Source organism: Gigantopelta aegis, chromosome 3, assembly GCF_016097555.1.
Source record: "Gigantopelta aegis isolate Gae_Host chromosome 3, Gae_host_genome, whole genome shotgun sequence".
NCBI classification, from domain to species: domain Eukaryota; kingdom Metazoa; phylum Mollusca; class Gastropoda; order Neomphalida; family Peltospiridae; genus Gigantopelta; species Gigantopelta aegis.
In genome coordinates this window covers 73532193-73552028 of record NC_054701.1, presented here as the reverse complement: position 1 = coordinate 73552028, position 19836 = coordinate 73532193, and the positions used below count along the sequence as shown (strand labels likewise).

Sequence of the window (19836 nt, the reverse complement as noted above, 5' to 3'; positions counted from 1 at the left end):
AAAAATTATATTTGAATTTGTACCCCTAAAATATTATATATTTCAACTTAAGGTGTGTTTTTTCTTTCTTTCAGTAATGGGGAGATACAAAAAGAGTCCAGTTAAGTTAGGCATTTACTAATCACGAAAGAGGAAAGTTGTTTCCCCGTCTTGACACCTAGGATATCCAGCTCTGGCAAAAGGCTGTGTAATCGTCGTACCTCAGACTTTGCAAATTGTGTTACTCAGTCCATTTAAGAAAGCATCTTCCATATCAATACCTATAGATGTATATCCTACATCCAACAAGGAATTTCCAACACCACCACAGCAGATATCACCACAAAAGAAAGGAGAAAAGCGATTTAGGAAGAGGTTGTCATTCGCAACTCAGAGTGTAAATAACGGTGATGATAATCATACATTTCAAGTGTTAAATGAACCGTCCCTTGACGCAGACATGTATACTGATGATATAACAGAAACAATGTCACGTTTCAGAAGCAGTGTTCAAAATGGCGTTTCTTTCCACACACAAAAAAACAAAAACCCCAAACAAAACATTTCTTATGTATTATTTAAAGATACTCTAAAACGGCACTGTCACGGTAATTCATCCTGCATGAGGTATTCTGACGCCAAAAAGGACATATTTTGGACAGGAAACGGTTTTTTGGAGGTCAGTTTATCAGATTCATGAGAGGGTTTTCTCACCGGTATATATCCTGGACCACCTCAAGGAGTTCAGCCTGCACGTATCAACTACAAGGTTGATGAAGGAAAGATACTCCGTTCATTATGACTTGGAATCAAGGACAATATGCTCATGTATTCAGATGTTACATGCAATTAAATTGTACACATAAACTAAGTTTCAACTATTCAAATGCGTCCTTATTTCTAAATAAAAACCAACCGATGTATTGTTCGAGACCTGTAAATGCTTACATATAATTGCTTATGATTTGATTGCTTGTACATTTATATTCAAAGGCAGCCTGCATAGTCTATTTATCCTATAACTGCTCGTGTTACCTCACTGACACTGTGATACCACTGGCAGCAGTAATGAAACATAAATTATAGGTTATCACATTCCAGATGAGAAACATCTCAGAGGCTTTGGATTGGATAAAAACGCATTGTGATGCAATATTTTTAATGTGACGTCACAATTGTAATTCCTAATTTTTCTCTGATCAGCTTGAGCAATTAAAAACAAAATTTAGTAAAATGACAACAGAAATGTAATATAAATCCCCTCATTTATGAAATAAGTTTTTCAATTCGTGAAATTTGACTATCTTACATATGTCACTCACGTTAGTTAATTTTCAAAATGTCACCTAAGACTATAACCCATGTCTTAACTAACGAGAGTGAAATAAATACAATAGTCAACCATCATTCGTTGTGGAACCTTTATGTACACCAATACAACGTACGTCACATTGTCATTAAATTTTGTCTAAACACATCTGAAAACCCCCAGATGTAGGTCAAGGGTAAGAGTCAAGGTCACAGTGACCTATTCGAGATTCACGGCATGTATCCATATACTAGGATTGGTGTTTTAGATGTCCAGTGGGGGATTAATAACATACTAATGCTACATTGCATTATAATGTCGATTTATTAAACAATATATAAAAACTAGATCATTCATCCCAATGAATCCGGAAACGCGGTGTCCTTGGAGATGACTTCGAGTTGAAAACACTCGTCCACAGTCAGTGCACTGGTACCCGCCTGGTCTGTCGTGATGAACAACCACATGTCTGCGGACGGCAGACCTTCCAGAGTATAGTTGGTCTCAGTCTTCACAAACTGTTCTGAAAAAAAGAAATTTGGAACATACGATTAGGTGTCCTAAACCCGGGGGAGCAGACGAACATATCCATGCCTAAACTATAAGAAAATTCTTGGATGGGTAATTATAAAATGACTTTCCAAAACGTATTTGCTTAATTTAGCTTCCAGGATATACAAACTTTCATCGTGACACTTTTTAAGTATATAAATAAAACTCGTTCCCTTAAAATAACACAAAAAAACTTTGATCATGTTTGTTTTGGCCGTCAAAATAACGAGGTTTTTCTTCAGTAGCTTTTTTGTGGTTGAACAAAATCGGGAATTAAGTAAACAGATGGATAGAGTATTCATTCTAGAGCCGTATCGCAATATTATTTTAATGAGAAAGGCATTTAGCATGCAGCTGTAAGACAAAATGTACTCACCGTCGTGTGTCGAAGCGAGCTTTATCCGCCATTTTGGTAGTGTTATACGAAGTTCAAGCACGTGTCATACGGTTTAGGTTGGACCCCTTGCTTAGACTCTATTAGAGTCTTGACCACTTGCACCGACCAGTGATCCATAACTGGTTGAACAAAGGCCATGGTTTGTGCTATCCTGCCTGTGGGAAGCGCAAATAAAAAATCCCTTGCTGCTAATCGGAAAGAGTAGCCCATGTAGTGGCGACAGCGGGTTTCCTCTCAAAATCTGTGTGGTCCTTAACCATATGTCTGACGCCATATAACCGTAAATAAAATGTGTTGAGTGCGTCGTTAAATAAAACATTTCTTTCTTTCTTTCTTTCTATTAGAGTCTTGAGTCTATAAGTAGTAGGCCTGGTAAACATGAGAACAGGTGCATGGTACTTATAATCCAATTGCTGCTTATGTTCATATAATTCGAACCGACTGTGTAATCGAACGTTGATCGGTTCATGTCATCCGATTATAACAGATAATCGATGATGAAATCCCAACCGATTTTCAACGCTACCGAAAGAAAGAAAGAAATGTTAAGGACCACACAGATTTGGAGAGGAAACCCGCTGTCGCCACTACATGGGCTACTCTTTCCGATTAGCAGCAAGGGATCTTTTATTTGCGCTTCCCACAGGCAGCATAGCACAAACCATGGCCTTTGTTTACACCTATCCATTGAGCTTTGCGGAGCACTCACTCAGGGTTTGGAGTCGGTATCTGGATTAAAAATCCCATGCCTCAACTGGGATCCGAACCCAGTACCTACCAGCCTGTAGACCGATGGCCTAACCACGACGCCACCGAGGACGGTCAACGCTACCGTTACCTATAAAAGAAGGGGAAAAAACCCTCAAAAGCTCAAGCACGTACTAAATACGATTATCACAATACATGTGTATGCTTTCAGAACAGTTATTCCCCTGGGTGCCTAGACAATATTAAATATTGCCGCACCGGAACAACACCCCCGCAATCTCGCCCACCTAAAACAAAACGTGCATCTACTAAAGCACGGACGCAACTCCTAAAACACAGCTTGTCAAATGTCAGATAATTTGCACGTCTCACAGAAACAACGCTTGTTCCTTAAGAGGCCAATAACAGTATGTTTTAATGGGGTCCTTAAGAACATAAGAGGCTGTAAGGAGGGGAAAATGAGCTAGAGCCCTTGAGGAAAATGATCGAAGGTAAGGTCGGCCTAGATTATGCCGATGGGAGAAAAAGAAGAATCAGCATTAAAAAAAAGTCAAACAAAAGAATCGCCATTATTGTGTTTCTCCAATGACGGACAGCCATTGTGCTGAGATTCGAGGAGACACCAAAACAAACAATTATCTTATTCCCACGGGAGACGCGTATTCAAGTGATTGGAAAGTTAGTCTGCCAGTCCCGAGAAAATCAGCTGGTATTCAAGATTGGTATTTTGTACGACAGGTCACGGCGTACGGCTCTTGCTCGCTCTATCGCTCGCTCTCTCTCTCTCTCTCTCTCTCTCTCTCTCTCTCTCTCTCTCTCTGTGTGTGTGTGTGTGTGTGTGTGTGTGTCTCTCTCTCTCTCTCTCTCTCTCTCTCTCTCTCTCTCTCTCTCTCTCTCTCTCTCTCTCTCTCTCTCTCTCTCTCTCTCTCTCTGTGTGTGTGTTTTGAACGGGGGATATACCGTCCAAAAATAGACTAGAGCTTGTCTCGATAACCATTACTTCTTAGACGAACGTGCGCTTTTAGAATTATGAAAAAACCTGGATAACCACATCAGGTGTAAGAAAATTAATATTCTAAATAATAAAATGTAAGTAGGGGGCCTATTTCTAATTTAAACTATCTGTCACGGTACATGCTCTTAATTTGTTTCGCCTGTGGCGATTTTACTTGTGTTAGAGGGCCGTGTGCAGTTTATTGCCCGTAGCCCAGGTGGACAACTTGTTACGTAAGACTTCTGCGCGACCATCCTCGATCTGGCGTTCCAATATGCACTTAGCCCCGCTGTGGAGGCCATGTGGCGAGTAGTTACGTAATACCTCTGCGAGTGCGGTTTCGACGACCGTGATTTTGGCGACGATGGCATCAGTAGTCTGACGATCAGAGAGAAATATACCGAGGTAGAATATGAGATGATACGTGAGGTGCCGCTTTGTTCCCCCAGGCCAATTCTGATTTTGGAATAAATAGCTAGAATTTAGAAATATCTAGGAGAACGAATTTAGGACGGCTCCTGGGAACGTTAGTCCGTTTGGACTTTGGTAAATATCATTTCTGCTCTGTGTATAACCTTGATGTGATTGATGTGACTTAAATATTTTAATACTGTATTATACCAATATTCTTTAGACAGTGTCTTCGGTCATCTGACGAAGTAAATCGTAGACTTCTTGTTCTAACATTATATGAGTATTTGGTAATATAAAGCTTAGCCAGTCATCCTAGAAGACCCTGGGTACACTGTAGGTTATTGTCTTTATTGTGATAAGTATTAATTCTGTGTTACAAGATTACTGAAAGAGTAGTTAGGGTTAATTAAAAATTAACCCGTTAGGAATAGAGCTGTAATTCCTTTATTAATTAAGTTCCCCAAGAAGCGTTCTAAATTATCACACGTTACTGAACGAGTAGTAAGGGTTAATTATAAATTAACCAGTTAGGAATGGTGTTGTAATTCCTTTATTAATTAACTTCTCCTAGAAGCGTTTCTCAATTATCACACGTGTGGGTGTGGTGTAACGGTGAAGTGATTCGCATATTGTGTAACTAGACACCTAGAGATTAACTAATTAAGTGATCAGTTCTGGGTTGTATTATTGTTGTTATTAATTTAATACTACGGCTGTACATTTGTCAGCGTAGATTAATACAGATTCCAAAGTGTATTGTGTTTTTGTTGTGTTTTCTAGAGAACTAACGTGCTATATTATATATACTTATATAAGATCGTATCTCTGATCATACCTAGAGACGAGCCATACTAGGTTTAACAGCCTGTTACAGAGAGATCTAATAGATATACAAGTAGGAGAGACATTTTGATAATCGTGTTTTATTCGGTTACGGGAATTATAGAGGGAATTATGGAGAGTGAACTCGTGGAACAAAATTGCGTGGGGGATTTTGTTAGGTCATATTTTATATAAATACATTTTTAAAATCTTGCTTGTGCCTTCAACTAGAAACTGCCCGCCCCTTCACTAGCTATGGAGATTGTGCCACCCCCCCCCCCCCCCCCCCCCCTACAACCCTGGGCCGCGTTCCCTAAGATTACCTTAAGCGCATAGCTACCCTATGCACTTAAGTTGATCTTAGGGCTAAGATCGCTTCGTGGAACAGGGCCCAGCACAATATTCACACCACGTCAAATAGATATTAATGAAACTTTAAACATTTAGCATTATTTCCGTCGTGAGCTGAAAATAAATTACCCAAATGTTAATTAAACCCACTCATATATCGGGATATCAATTTCAAACACATAACCCACTCAAGCACCTTCGCTGTCTTTCGATACAATGGCTAATCAATGGACACAAATAGAATTTACGTCTTCAATAATTCGTCTAATAACGGAAAGTGAAATCAATCACAAGACCACAACAATAACGGTCATGTTAATTAGCATGCGATACCAATAGTCGATGCACCGTTTCAGATCACGTACCAAAGCAATGCATTGGAAAGCGTCGTAGAATGGAAAGAAAGAAGTGTTTTATTTAACGACGCACTCAACACATTTTATTTACGGTTATATGGCGTCAGACATATGAATAAGGACCACACATATTTTGAGAGGAAACCCGCTGTCGCCACTACATGGGCTACTCTTCCGATTAGCAGCAAGGGATCTTTTATTTGCGCTTCCCATAAGCAGGATAGCACAAACCATGGCCTTTGTTGAACCAGTTATGGATCACTGGTCGGTGTAAGTGGTTTACACCTACCCATTGCGCCTTGCGGAGCACTCACTCAGGGTTTGGAGTCGGTATCTGGATTAAAAATCCCATGCCTCGACTGGGATCCGAACCCAGTACCTACCAGCCTGTAGACCGATGGCCTGCCACGACGCCACGAGGCCGGTCTCGTAGAATGGTTGCAATTCATTCTAATTTGGCTCTGGGTGGGGTTTTTTGTGTTGTTTTTTTCGTTTTTTTTTTTTTTTTGTGTGTGTGTGTGTGGGTGTCTATGTCGATTAATGAAGATAATATTAAGAGATTTCCTGAACATGTTTTGATATAAATAGCTCATCTGTGTGGGAACTCATTGTATAATTTACAAATGGTCAATCCATCACTGTCATAATCACACATCGTGAAACAAGGGCTGGTGTAAAGCGAATCGGAAGACAATGATGATATCGATGTGGTGTGATGTATGTAACGTTTTATTAAAATTTCTCGTTCAAGCCAGTGCATCACGGCTGGTATATCAAAGGCCGTGGTATGTACTACTCTGTCTTTGGGATGGTGCATATAAAAGAACCCTTGCTGCTAATCGAAAAGAGTAGCCCATGAAGTGACGACAGCGGGTTTCCTCTCTCTATCTATGTGGTCCATAACCATATGTTTGACGCCAGATAACCGTAAATAAAATGTGTTGAGTGCGTCGTTAAATAAAACATTTCTTTCTCTTTTTTTTTCTCTTTTTTTAATTAAAATTCAAAAACTATTTCGGATTCTGCGTGGGGGTGCTGTTCGCTACCTTTAGTCCAAACGCGTTTTCTTGCCAACATCCATTAGGTTCAGGCATGTCCCCCCTGGGTCCAGTCTCTGGCATGATCAATGGCGTGACACTGGGTAACTGGCGCTAGTGACACAGGCGCCATATCAATCGCTTTTCAAAATTTCTAGACACCAACTCGCTCCCCCATGATCACTCTCCATCACTCCCCTGAGAGTAGTTCAGTGATAGTCATTTTGAGCTCCCCTTAGCAATTAATCATTCGACTACTTTTCGTTGGGGGTTTTCACGGCGAAATCTGTATATTATGTCTCTCTCTCTCTCTCTCTCTCTCTCTCTCTCTCTCTCTCTCTCTCTCTCTCTCTCTCTCTCTCTCTCTCTCTCTCTCTCTCTCTCTCTCTCTATCTCTCTCTCTCGGTTTGCCCCTCTGTCTCGCGCTCTCTCCAAATATCTCTGTCTCTGCCTCTCTCTCACACACCCTATCTGTCTCTCTGTCTCTCTCTCTCTATGTCTCTCTCGCTCTCCCTATCTCTCTCTCTGTATGTCTCTCTCCCTCTCCCTATCTATCTCTCTATTTGCCCCCTCTCTCTGTCTCGCGCTCTCTCCATATATCTCTCTGTCTCTGCCTCTCTCTCACACTCTCTATCTTTATTTCTGTTTGCCCCTCTCTCGCGAACAAAACCATACAATAAAAGGGACTCAGTCTTTTGCATCTTTTCCTGTCTCTTGCCATGGCCAAAATAAATTTGTGAGCCTCCTACAAAGCTCAATTATGAAAACAACGCACTGTTATTTTCTAGGAACATTAATATTTTATCTACGGGCATATCAGGCGGTAGATTTAGGGCAAAATGTCTTCTCTCTTTTTCAATATATTTTCAGGAGGAGCATGACTCGATCCCCCTATAAACTCTATACCTCCTGCTAAAATCCCTGCACACGAACTTGCAAATAGAGGAAGTATGTAGCAGAAACAACAAAACAAATAAACAAAACAAAACAAAACAAAGACCCCCGCAAAAAACCCCATCCAAAAGTAGTTCAATGAGCTCCCCTTAGCAATTATTCGACTTCTTTTCGTTGGGGGTTTTCACGGCGAAATCTGTATATTATTGCTGTCCCCCCCCCCCCCTCTCTCTCTCTCACTCTGTGTGTGTGTGTGTGTGTGTAAATCTCTCTCCCTCCCTATCTGTCTCTCTGTTTGCCCCTCTCTCTGTCTCGCGCACTCTCCATATATCTCTGTCTCTGCCTCTCTCTCACACACCCTATCTGTCTCTCACTCTCCCTATCTGTATCTCTTACTCTGTTTCTCTCTGTCTCTGTCTGTGTGTGTGTGTGTGTGTGTGTGTGTGTGTGTGTGTGTGTATGTGTGTGTCTCTCCCTCCCTATCTGTCTCTGTTTGCCCCACTCTCTCTGTCTCGCCCTCTCTCCATATATCTCTCTGTCTGCCTCTCTCTCACACACCCTATCTGTCTCTGTCTCTCTCTGTATGTCTCTCTCCCTCTCCCTATCTGTCTCTCTGTCTCTGTCTCTGTCTCTCTCTCCCTATCTGTCTCTGTTTGCCCCCTCTCTCTGTCTCGCGCTGTCTCCATATATCTCTCTGTCTCTGCCTCCCTCACACTCCCTACCTGTATTTCTGTTTGCCCCTCTCTCTCGCAAACAAAGCCATAAAAATAAAAGGGACTCAGTCTTTTGCGTATTTTCCTGTCTCTTGGCTATGGCAAAAATAAATTTGTGAGCCTCTACAAAGCTCAATGATGAAAACAACGCACAATTATTTTCTGGGAACATTAATTTTTTATCTACGGGCATATCAGGCGGTAGATTTAGGGCAAAATGTCTTCTCTCTTTTTCAATATATTTTCAGGAGGAGCATGACTCGATCCCCCTATAAACTCTATACCTCCTGCTAAAATCCCTGCACACGAACTTGCAAATAGAGGAAGTATGTAGCAGAAACAACAAAACAAATAAACAAAACAAAACAAAACAAAGACCCCCGCAAAAAACCCCATCCAAAAGTAGTTCAATGAGCTCCCCTTAGCAATTATTCGACTTCTTTTCGTTGGGGGTTTTCACGGCGAAATCTGTATATTATTGCTGCCCCCCCCCCCCTCTCTCTCTCTCTCACTCTGTGTGTGTGTGTGTGTGTGTAAATCTCTCTCCCTCCCTATCTGTCTCTCTGTTTGCCCCTCTCTCTGTCTCGCGCACTCTCCATATATCTCTGTCTCTGCCTCTCTCTCACACACCCTATCTGTCTCTCACTCTCCCTATCTGTATCTCTTACTCTGTTTCTCTCTGTCTCTGTCTGTGTGTGTGTGTGTGTGTGTGTGTGTGTGTGTGTGTGTGTGTGTATGTGTGTGTCTCTCCCTCCCTATCTGTCTCTGTTTGCCCCACTCTCTCTGTCTCGCCCTCTCTCCATATATCTCTCTGTCTGCCTCTCTCTCACACACCCTATCTGTCTCTGTCTCTCTCTGTATGTCTCTCTCCCTCTCCCTATCTGTCTCTCTGTCTCTGTCTCTGTCTCTCTCTCCCTATCTGTCTCTGTTTGCCCCCTCTCTCTGTCTCGCGCTGTCTCCATATATCTCTCTGTCTCTGCCTCCCTCACACTCCCTACCTGTATTTCTGTTTGCCCCTCTCTCTCGCAAACAAAGCCATAAAAATAAAAGGGACTCAGTCTTTTGCGTATTTTCCTGTCTCTTGGCTATGGCAAAAATAAATTTGTGAGCCTCTACAAAGCTCAATGATGAAAACAACGCACAATTATTTTCTGGGAACATTAATTTTTTATCTATGGGCATATCAGGCGGTGGATTTAAGGCAAAATGTCTTCTCTCTTTTTCAATATATTTTCAGGAGGAGCATGACTCGATCTCCCTATAAACTCTATACCTCCTGCTAAAATCCCTGCACACGAACTTGCAAATAGAGGAAGTATGTAGCAAAAACAACAAAACAAATATACAAAACAAAACAAAGAAAAACAACCCCCCCGCAACCCCCCCCCCCCACACACACATAAAACACAACTAAAAACAACATCAATGAAAGAAACATATAGAAGTTCGTATAGGTTGTATAGACCAAGAAACACAGAAAGAAAGAAACAGAGAAAGAAAGAAGAAGACAATAATCAGAGGAATCACACCAGCCAGGCGCGGATCCAGGATTTTTAAATAGGGGGGGGGGGGGGGTCGTGGGGCATTTTCCCCCGCGAAATTTTGAAATTTAAGTGGCCTGAAACGCGATTTCCTCGCATCTGAGTAACAAAATAGCTATATTAACGTATGTTTTTGGTATTGTCATACTGTTTTTGTTATTTTCAAAATTTCATAAACTCTGGTCTCTTCTTTTTTTTAAAGTTAAAGTGGACATCTCTCCTTCCCATATTAGGCTGGTTTTCCATTGACTGCGGCTGCCGGTAAATGGGAAGATATGGAAACAGTTGTTTCAATAATATATTAAAGCAGTCAGAAACATGTTTAATATACAGTCAGTAACATTTTATGCAGAAACATATATTTGTTATGTAATTACAATCATTAAAAAGTCTCTGTTGGTCGATACCATCTTAAAAATTGCAGCAAACTCAGGAATGTCCCTTTAAGACGATTTTCATGAACAAAATGTAATTTAAAAGACTTGGGAAATAAGTGCATTTTTGTGTAATTCCACTTTAGTGTATGCTATAGTTAAAAAACCCAAAAAAACTTGACCCCAAAAATAGGGGGGGGGGGGGGGGGGGCCCGGGCCCCCCACTAAATCCGCGCCTGCCAGCGATAGAAATAGTTTAATGTAGCCTAGACCTACAAAACACTGCAATATATTCCGGTGCATATGCATATGTTATAAGATGTGACATATTCAGATGCGGATCTAGGGGGTCCCAGGGGCCCGAAATCCCTAAAGTTACCGATAGTTATAATTTTATTATATCGTACCGTCATACAATTTCGATCGACATATGTTTTCGATACTTTGTTTGTAACTGCATGTCTCGCGAGATTATGCGATATATTACGTCACTATCAGCCTGAAGATAAACAACGAAGTGTGTTTTTTCTCTCAATATTAAAAATGCTTCAAGTTAAGCTGCCAACTTTATGTTTTAATTATAATACCATAAATAGTGTGCATGTTATCAGTTATTCGTAATGCAAAATTTTGGTACTAATGAAATGCCTCACATAGCGAAATCCAGTTATCACAAATCCCTGCAAAGTTATCGTCTGCAACACAAGTTCAAGTTCTTTATTTGCCTTAAGTTAAACAAACTTATCAGCATAAATACATACATATATAATCACGGTATATATACAAATATACAAATACAGGTGGAGAGTGATTTAAGAATTAATGGTAAAATTAACATAGTATACTAGTAATAGTGGTGGGATGTACATATATATGTGCTCTATAAATATTATCGTGGTATAGTGATAATTCTAATTCTAAATATATAGGTATATATTGATGTATACCAGATGAAATATGATTAATATACTTGCTAATGAAACGGCAGGTTTGTGGATGTCATATTTTAAGTAAGCTTCAGTAAATCGTCTCTAACTTTATTTGCCAAAACTAAATATTTTCCCAGGTTATTGATGTCTTTATTGTTTTCAGTTGTTAATAGTTCAATGAGCCTAAATACGCTTGGACGTCTGTGGTAACATTGTTTTATATACTTATTCCTCAAATCATTCAAAGCTGGGCAAATAAGGATAACACCGACACCGACATCAGATCTGACCTGCCAAAGTTAGATGATATACCACGTGATCATTACACTAAACAATAAAATTTATGGAAGGCTGGTTGGGTTACCTCTTATGTCATTCACAGCAAAGTTCTTTTCGGTAATTCTGGTGGGGGCATGTTTACATGTGCATTTGCATTTACTACAAATAAAGGTCGTTTGGTGGAATTACATTTTTTGAAAATATATAGTTCTGTATTGCTGTCAGAGTACTTAAGGTGACAATCTGAATGTTGGTGTCGTTGATACGTAGGCCTATAACAAGATGATTAGACATTAACCTATGACGAAAACGTTATGTAAATATGTTTTCAGTGAACACTCTCTATTGGTCTGAAAATTATTCAATATTTTTTACGAGTTACAAACATTTTATGATTTTATTTTCAAAAGAAGATTTTGATGTAAATTATTGCACGGAGTATAGACCCTACACTACCGTAACAAGGACACAAATAGACAGCCAATAAAACTATCGAAAACATATGACGTTTTTGAAAATATAGCGGAAACACCTATGCGACTTAGCAGCTATTGTCCGAACTAAATTGTTACAAAAAACTACACAAAATTACTCTCCTACCTTTAATTGCCGTTAGATTTCCTCCAAAGTTTGTCCAGACACAAATCGCAAAAAAACCCCCACCCCACTACAAATATACAGATTCCACACACGAGACTGCAACGATGTCGCCGATACAGGTGATGCGCCAGATCCGGATCACTTCAAACAAAATTGTGAATTCTGTCAAAATGCGCGCGTATGACTTTAAAAGAAATTCTTGGTAATAAAGATAATCAACCATATAAATAAACAGTGATATAAAATGTAAATTTAGGTAAACATTTGGCACCAAAAACAGTGTTGTTCGAGCTGGCGTACTTACGCCAGTTGCGGATCACTTTGTCCAGTTCCGGATCACTTTCGAAAAATAGAGGCCTACGCCTTCAAAAACACTATTTCCAACATGTTAGCACTTTCAGCACGTTCGTGGATCCTCCCGGACATATTTTATGATCATTTGCCACTCCATAGGGTTCCCACCCCCCTGATTACGCCCCTAATTAACAATTTCTAAAATCGATTGAAAATCAACGATGGCGTGTGTCAAAAGTAAAGGTGCGCGATCCTTATTATTTTCGTTGTGTACTTTCATTGTTTCAACAAGTTGAATTATATTTGATTTCTGGCATTCTAGTATATAATAATAATAATAATTAATATTATTATTACTAATAATAAATAATTGTTTTCATTTATTATCGTATATATCAATAATAATAATAATAATAATAAATATTATTATTATTATTATTATTATTATTATTATATTGATGACTTTTAAAACTGAAAGGAACAAAGGCTTGAAAATAGAAAGAAATGACATATCAGCAAAATATCAACTTTGGGACTGTTTAGTATTTATCATAATACAGGGGCGACTTATGCTTTAGGTGGGGGTCCGAAACAATATGTAAATGTTTATAATTTGAAATTATAATTTTTACAGGTTATCTACGTGGTGGGGGTGTGGTTTTTTTTTTAGCCGGATATAGGCTAATCCGCCCCTGTTTAAATATTAAAATTAAACAAATAATTTTGAAGCAGGACGGTTAGACCCCTTGTTAATAATGATACATTTTAATATAGTGACACACACTAAACAGTCACAAAAGTGGATTATTAATTATTATTTTTGACGTGTTGTTCCATTTGCCCTTTTCTGGTTAGTCCTCCCCCCCCCCCACCGCAAAATAATTCCTGGATCTGCTCCTGAAAACAGAAATTATTTTCAACGACGGTCTAAAGGCTAGGGCTAGCTCAGATTGACCATGTGAATACACAGATCAGTGGCCGACTGACTCTCCTGCATCAGAATGCGATTGTGTAAAACAAAAATTCCACTGAAAAAAATAATCCACCCTATAGTGGTACAGACTGTTTAAATGCGAATTATAATTAAGCCGAATAAGAGATTTTCACTTCGTTGACAAAACCAAATAGAGGACCCCTTCCCCATCTCTCCCAAAGTCGAGCAGTCGAGTAGTCGAGTATGCGAAAAGCACGTGCAATGGCACATGCGAAAACAGACCACTGGCGGTGGCATGGGTTTTATATAAGGTCCTCATGTCAAACTTGTGCCGATTCTTTTCTTTGTACAGTAAACTTTTTTCTTTTTTTTTTCAATCAATCAATCAAGCAATGGGGTGGACGGCTCTCACACTGAGGGGGGCGGGCAACATTACTGAATAGTCTTATGGGGCAAATACAAGACACGTGTGCAGCGATTTTAGCGATTCTAAACTGGCGATGTAACAGGTCATACGGGCTCCTATTTTTGTAGGGGGCAGGGCACACTAATTTTTGCCCGAATTAAACGAAAATGGAATTTAAAAAAACTACATTTGATTTATATTAGCCATATTTGTGAATGACTGCGGCTGGTATTTGTACGAATGGCTAATTACCCGTAGGCCTACAAATGCAAACGGAGAGACAAGTGGACGAAACACTTAAAATCGTAGTTTCAGTTTATAAAATACGTGTCTTTACATTATATACATATTGTCATTACCTGTAGAAAACAAAAATAATACAAGAAAAATAGGTGGAACTACAAACGATTAATATAATATTTTGTAGAGGATGACTGTCCCATGGGACGAACAGTCTAGGGCTACTATGACAACTAAATTGACATGGGCCCCGGAGACATACAGAGTCGAATTATTATGAACTAGTGGTTAAAATGATGAATCAAGAGAGGTTTAAGAAAGAAAATAATAATAATAATAATAATAATAATAATAATTATTATTATTATTATTATTATTATTATTATTATTATTATTATTATTATTTATCATTATCATGGAGAAAAAAAATCCACCGTGTTCAACGTTTTTGAGTCTTGAGATAAACCCTGCGTTCATCGCCCTATCTAGCGGCAATTACAACGTAAATACTTCCGTTTTGTGAGTGATCCGTACCTGGCGTATCAAGTGTGTCCCCTTTGAGGAGTTACAGTAAGTCGTTTGCAGCATCACTTTTCATAAAACTAGTCATACACAATCTATATATGTTTCCCCTACTCGTACTATAAAATTTCAAAGGAATAAAAAGAAAAACATCAAAAACTTCATCTCTTTTTAAAATGCCTTCTTTTTTTCATGTCGTCTGCTCGTGTAAAGTTTTAGTAGTAGTTATGTATCGCCGTCCAAAATAAAACCAAGACTATATACTGTTACAGTTATTTTACGTACAATTTCAAGAAACATGTATTATTTGTTTCTTAGAATATTTGTTTAATGAAATTTACACAGAAATTACTAAAAAAATTAATATACCGACAGACTGATCGGTAACTACAGGTGATCCGGAAGTGATCCGGAACTGGCGCATCACCTGTATTGTCTTTGCTGAGATTGCATAGGGAAAAATACATGCAGTTTTCTGCCGTCTGCCATGTTGCTTGTTTATGGAATACTCTTCAAGAGGGGTGAAAGCCTCCAAAGTATGTGACACAATTAATATGAAATAAACGATCTCTAGTGGTATAATTATAATAATAATAATAATAATAATAATAAATAATAATAATGTGACGTCATCACGTTTGCGTTTATATCATAACATGTTATGACGTTGTTAGATTAAGTCTTATCCTTTCACCCCTCTTGAAGAATATTCCATAAAAAGTCCAAATGGCAGCTGATACAAAATTACATGCTTTTTTGCCCATGCGCTCTCAGCGAAGTCGATATAGATGACATGGTTAGCATCTGGTATGTGGAATATGTGTCATTGTAATGTTTTTTTTCAAGATTTCTGTCTGGACAAAGTTTGGAGGAAATCTAACGGCAATTAAAGGTAGGAGAGTAATTTTTCGTACAGGTGATGCGCCAGTTCCGGATCACTTCCGGATCACCTGTAGTTACCGATCAGTCTGTCGGTATATTAATTTTTTTAGTCATTTCTGTGTAAATTTCATTAAACAAATATTCTAACAAACAAATAATACATGTTTCTTGAAATTGTATGTAAAATAACTGTAACAGTATATAGTTTTGGTTTTATTTTGGACGGCGATACATAACCACTATTAAAACTTTACACGAGCAGACGACATGAAAAAAAAGAAGACGTTTAAAAAGAGATGAAGTTTTTTATGTTTTTCTTTTTATATCCTTTGAAATTTTATAGTACGAGTAGGGGAAACATATATAGATTGTGCATGACTAGTTTTATGAAAAGTGATGCTGTAAACGACTTACTGTAACTCTTCAAAGGGGACACACGTGATACGCCAGTTGCGGATCACTCACAAAACGGAAGTATTTACGTTGTAATTGCCGCTAGATGGGGCGATGAACGCAGGGTTTATCTCAAGACTCAAAAACGTTGAACACGGTGGAATTTTTTTCTCCATGATAATAATAATAATTATTATTATTATTATTATTATTATTATTATTATTATTATTATTATTATTTTCTTCTTAAACCTCTCTTGATTCGTCATTTTAACCACTAGTTCATAATAATTCGACTCTGTATGTCTCGGGGCCCATGTCATAGTAGCCCTAGACTGTTCGTCCCATGGCCAGTCATCCTCTATAAAATATTATATTAATCGTTGTAGTTCCACCTATTTTTCTTGTATTTTTTTTGTTTTCTACAGGTAATGACAATATGTATATAATGTAAGACACGTATTTTATAACTGAAACTACGATTTTAAGTGTTCGTCCACTTGTCTCTCACGTTGTATTTGTAGGTCTACGTGTAATTAGCCATTCGTACAAATACCAGCCGCAGTCATTCACAAATATGGCTAATATAAATCAAATGTAGTTTTTTAAAATTCCATTTTCGTTTAATTCGGGCAAAAATTAGTGTGCCCTGCCCCCTACAAAAATAGGAGCCCGTATGACCTGTTACATCGCCAGTCTAGAATCGCTCAAATCGCTGCACACGTGTCTTGTATTTGCCCCATAAGACTATTCAGTAATGTTGCCCGCCCCCCTCAGTGTGAGAGCCGTCCACCCCATTGCTTGATTGATTGATTGAAAAAAACGAAAAGTTTACTGTACAAAGAAAAGAATCGGCACAAGTTTGACATGAGGACCTTTATAAAACCATGCCACCGCCAGTGGTCTGTTTCGCATGTGCCATTGCACGTGCTTTTCGCATACTCGACTACTCGACTGCTCGACTTTGGGAGAGAGGGGGAAGGGGTCCTCTATTTGGTTTTGTCAACGAAGTGAAAATCTCTTATTCGGCTTAATTATAATTCGCATTTAAACAGTCTGTAGCCTACCACTATAGGGTGGATTATGTTTTTTCAGTGGAATTTTTGTTTTACACAATCGCATTCTGATGCAGGAGAGTCAGTCGGCCACTGATCTGTGTATTCACACGGTCAATCTGAGCTAGCCCTAGCTTTAGACCGTCGTTGAAAATAATTCTGTTTTCAGGAGCAGATCCAGGAATTATTTTGCGGGTGGGTGGGAGACTAACCAGAAAAGGGCAAATGGAACAACACGTCAAAAATAATTAATAATCCACTTTTGTGACTGTTTAGTGTGTGCCACTATATTAAAATGTATCATTATTAACAAGGGGTCTAACCGTCCTGCTTCAAAATTATTTGTTTAATTTTAATATTTAAACGGGGGCGGATTAGCCTATATCCGGCTAAAAAAAACACCTACCCCCACCACGTAGATAACCTGCAAAAATTATAATTTCAAATTATAAACATTTACATATTGTTTCGGACCCCCACCTAAAGCATAATTCGCCCCCGTAAAATACTCAAATAAATACTAAATACTAAACAGTCCCAAAGTTGATATTTTGCTGATATGTCATTTCTTTCTATTTTCAAGCCTTTGTTCCTTTCAGTTTTAAAAGTCATCAATATAATAATAATAATAATAATAATAATAATAATAATATTTATTATTATTATTATTATTATTATTATTATTATTATTATTGATATATACGATAATAAATGAAAACAATTATTTATTATTAGTAATAATAATATTAATTATTATTATTATATACTAGAATGCCAGAAATCAAATATAATTCAACTTGTTGAAACAATGAAAGTACACAACGAAAATAATAAGGATCGCGCAGCTTTACTTTTGACACACGCCCCGTATATCTGACGTCATGGGACGCCATCGTTGATTTTCAATCGATTTTAGAAATTGCTAATTAGGGGCCTAATCAGGGGGGTGGGAACCCTATGGAGTGGCAAATGATCATAAAATATGTCCGGCAGGATCCACGAACGTGCTGAAAGTGCTAACATGTTGGAAATAGTGTTTGTGAAGGCGTAAGCCTCTATTTTTCGAAAGTGATCCGGAACTGGACAAAGTGATCCGCAACTGGCGTAAGTACGCCAGCTCGAACAACACTGTTTTTGGTGCCAAATGTTTACCTAAATTTACATTTTATATCACTGTTTATTTATATGGTTGATTATCTTTATTACCAAGAATTTCTTTTAAAGTCATACGCGCGCATGTTGACAGAATTCACAATTTTGTTTGAAGTGATCCGGAACTGGCGCATCACCTGTAGTTGTTAACAATTTGGTTCGGACAATAGGTTTTTTTGGAGGAAAACTTGGCGTTCATGGGAAATTATCACTGTTTTTTCACAATAAACTAATGTGACTTGAAAAGGGTAAAGTATGATTGTATGTACGAAGTATTGTTTTTATTATATTTAATTTTTTTGCTTATCGTATCGAAAACCTGACGCCAGGATATATTAATTTTCATTTTTTTTACGATCCCCGTCCAAACCTCACCCAAAGTTCTCTTGGCATTCCACCTCATGTCACTGGACCCCCCCCCCCCCCCCCCCTTAAATGGATTTTCTGGATCTGCCACTGATATTTAACTACGTACTTGCCTTTATATACGATCGAACGTCAACACAGCAAGGTAAATCCAAAACGAAATGCAATCCAGCGAACCGCGCATAACAAACGGTTAAGAAGACGTCATGTGGTTCTGTTTATGACGTCACAACGTAACCCTGAACACCGTTAGCATCACAGAGTTATTTTGTCAATGTCTGTATCATGTATGGCGTAGAATGTGTTTTTGGTTATCCTAGTGTTTGCAGTAGCCCATACCAGACAGACGTTACTACCAACTAATTACGTACAATTGAGTATGTCATTTCGAGACCCCAAGGTATTGACTTTGAAACCGACAACAATAAAAATGTCACTTACCTGTAAAAAAATATGTTATAGTTGCATCATCCTTTTGTCTAGTTAGACCACGGTTTTTGCGGCCGTTGAGTGACGGGTGTAATGATCGAGGGCGTAGCCCAAGACCTATGACACCCGTCACTCAACGGCCGCAATAGCCGTGGTCTAACTAGACGAATCTCGAGTGATGGATGAGGTAACTAACTTGTACCACTTGTCAAAATACATGTATTTGTGGGCCCGGGCATGCTTCCCTGAGAAAAGTTTGAATTAGGTGTTAAAAAACAGTTCAAGCCTTCTGAACAGTGTAATATGGAAACGTGGGTAGTGTGCCATGACCTCTTACTATAGGCGTCCTTTATGACGCTGATAACTCCCTCTATACAGGTGTCCTTTTTAAATGTTGCAACTGATAAAGTAATGCAATGGAAAATGAAACGAAACTATTTAATATTGGGTTTTTTTTTAAAGAAAATAATTATTTTATATTTACAGATTTATGACTTTATAACTAATGTTAGTTAAAGTGTTGCTTTTTAAACAATGTTCTAATTTACTTCCTGCTAAACTAAATGTGACTTGTAGGCGTAACTTTCTTCAGCCATTCAGCAATCGCTAAAATTTAGGTCGGACACGCCCGTAGGTCCAGCTATGGGATACACCATGGGTAAATTCAAAGGGACTGACACCAAAGCGTGGTACAAGTTTATAGTAATGTCAAATGAAATAAAGTCCACTGGAACACTGCTGATATAATAAACACCGTTCCAAACACACTCCCCCTAAAAAAAGAAAACAAAAGTCGAGAGTAGACAGAGTATTACTTTCTATGGCGTCACATTCAATCGAGGTCATTTAAAAGAAATGTTTTGTTTCGGGAGCATTTTATTACATAGCTTTTGCATTAAAAAACAAACAAACAA

At 38.5% G+C, this 19836-nt stretch overlaps 1 long non-coding RNA gene across 2 annotated transcripts; it reads right to left on the bottom strand.

Moving 5' to 3' along the window:
* Positions 1 to 1593: 1593 nt before the first annotated feature.
* LOC121369053 lies at positions 1594 to 18674 on the bottom strand. Of its 2 annotated transcripts, none has more exons than XR_005957548.1 (2): positions 18603 to 18674; positions 1594 to 1811 (listed from the first exon to the last, which is right to left on the bottom strand). It is a non-coding gene; the product is annotated as an uncharacterized LOC121369053 (long non-coding RNA). The 2 variants fall into 2 exon arrangements; XR_005957547.1 differs by lacking the exon at positions 18603 to 18674 and adding an exon at positions 2217 to 2274.
* Between the last annotated feature and the right edge of the window lie 1162 nt (positions 18675 to 19836).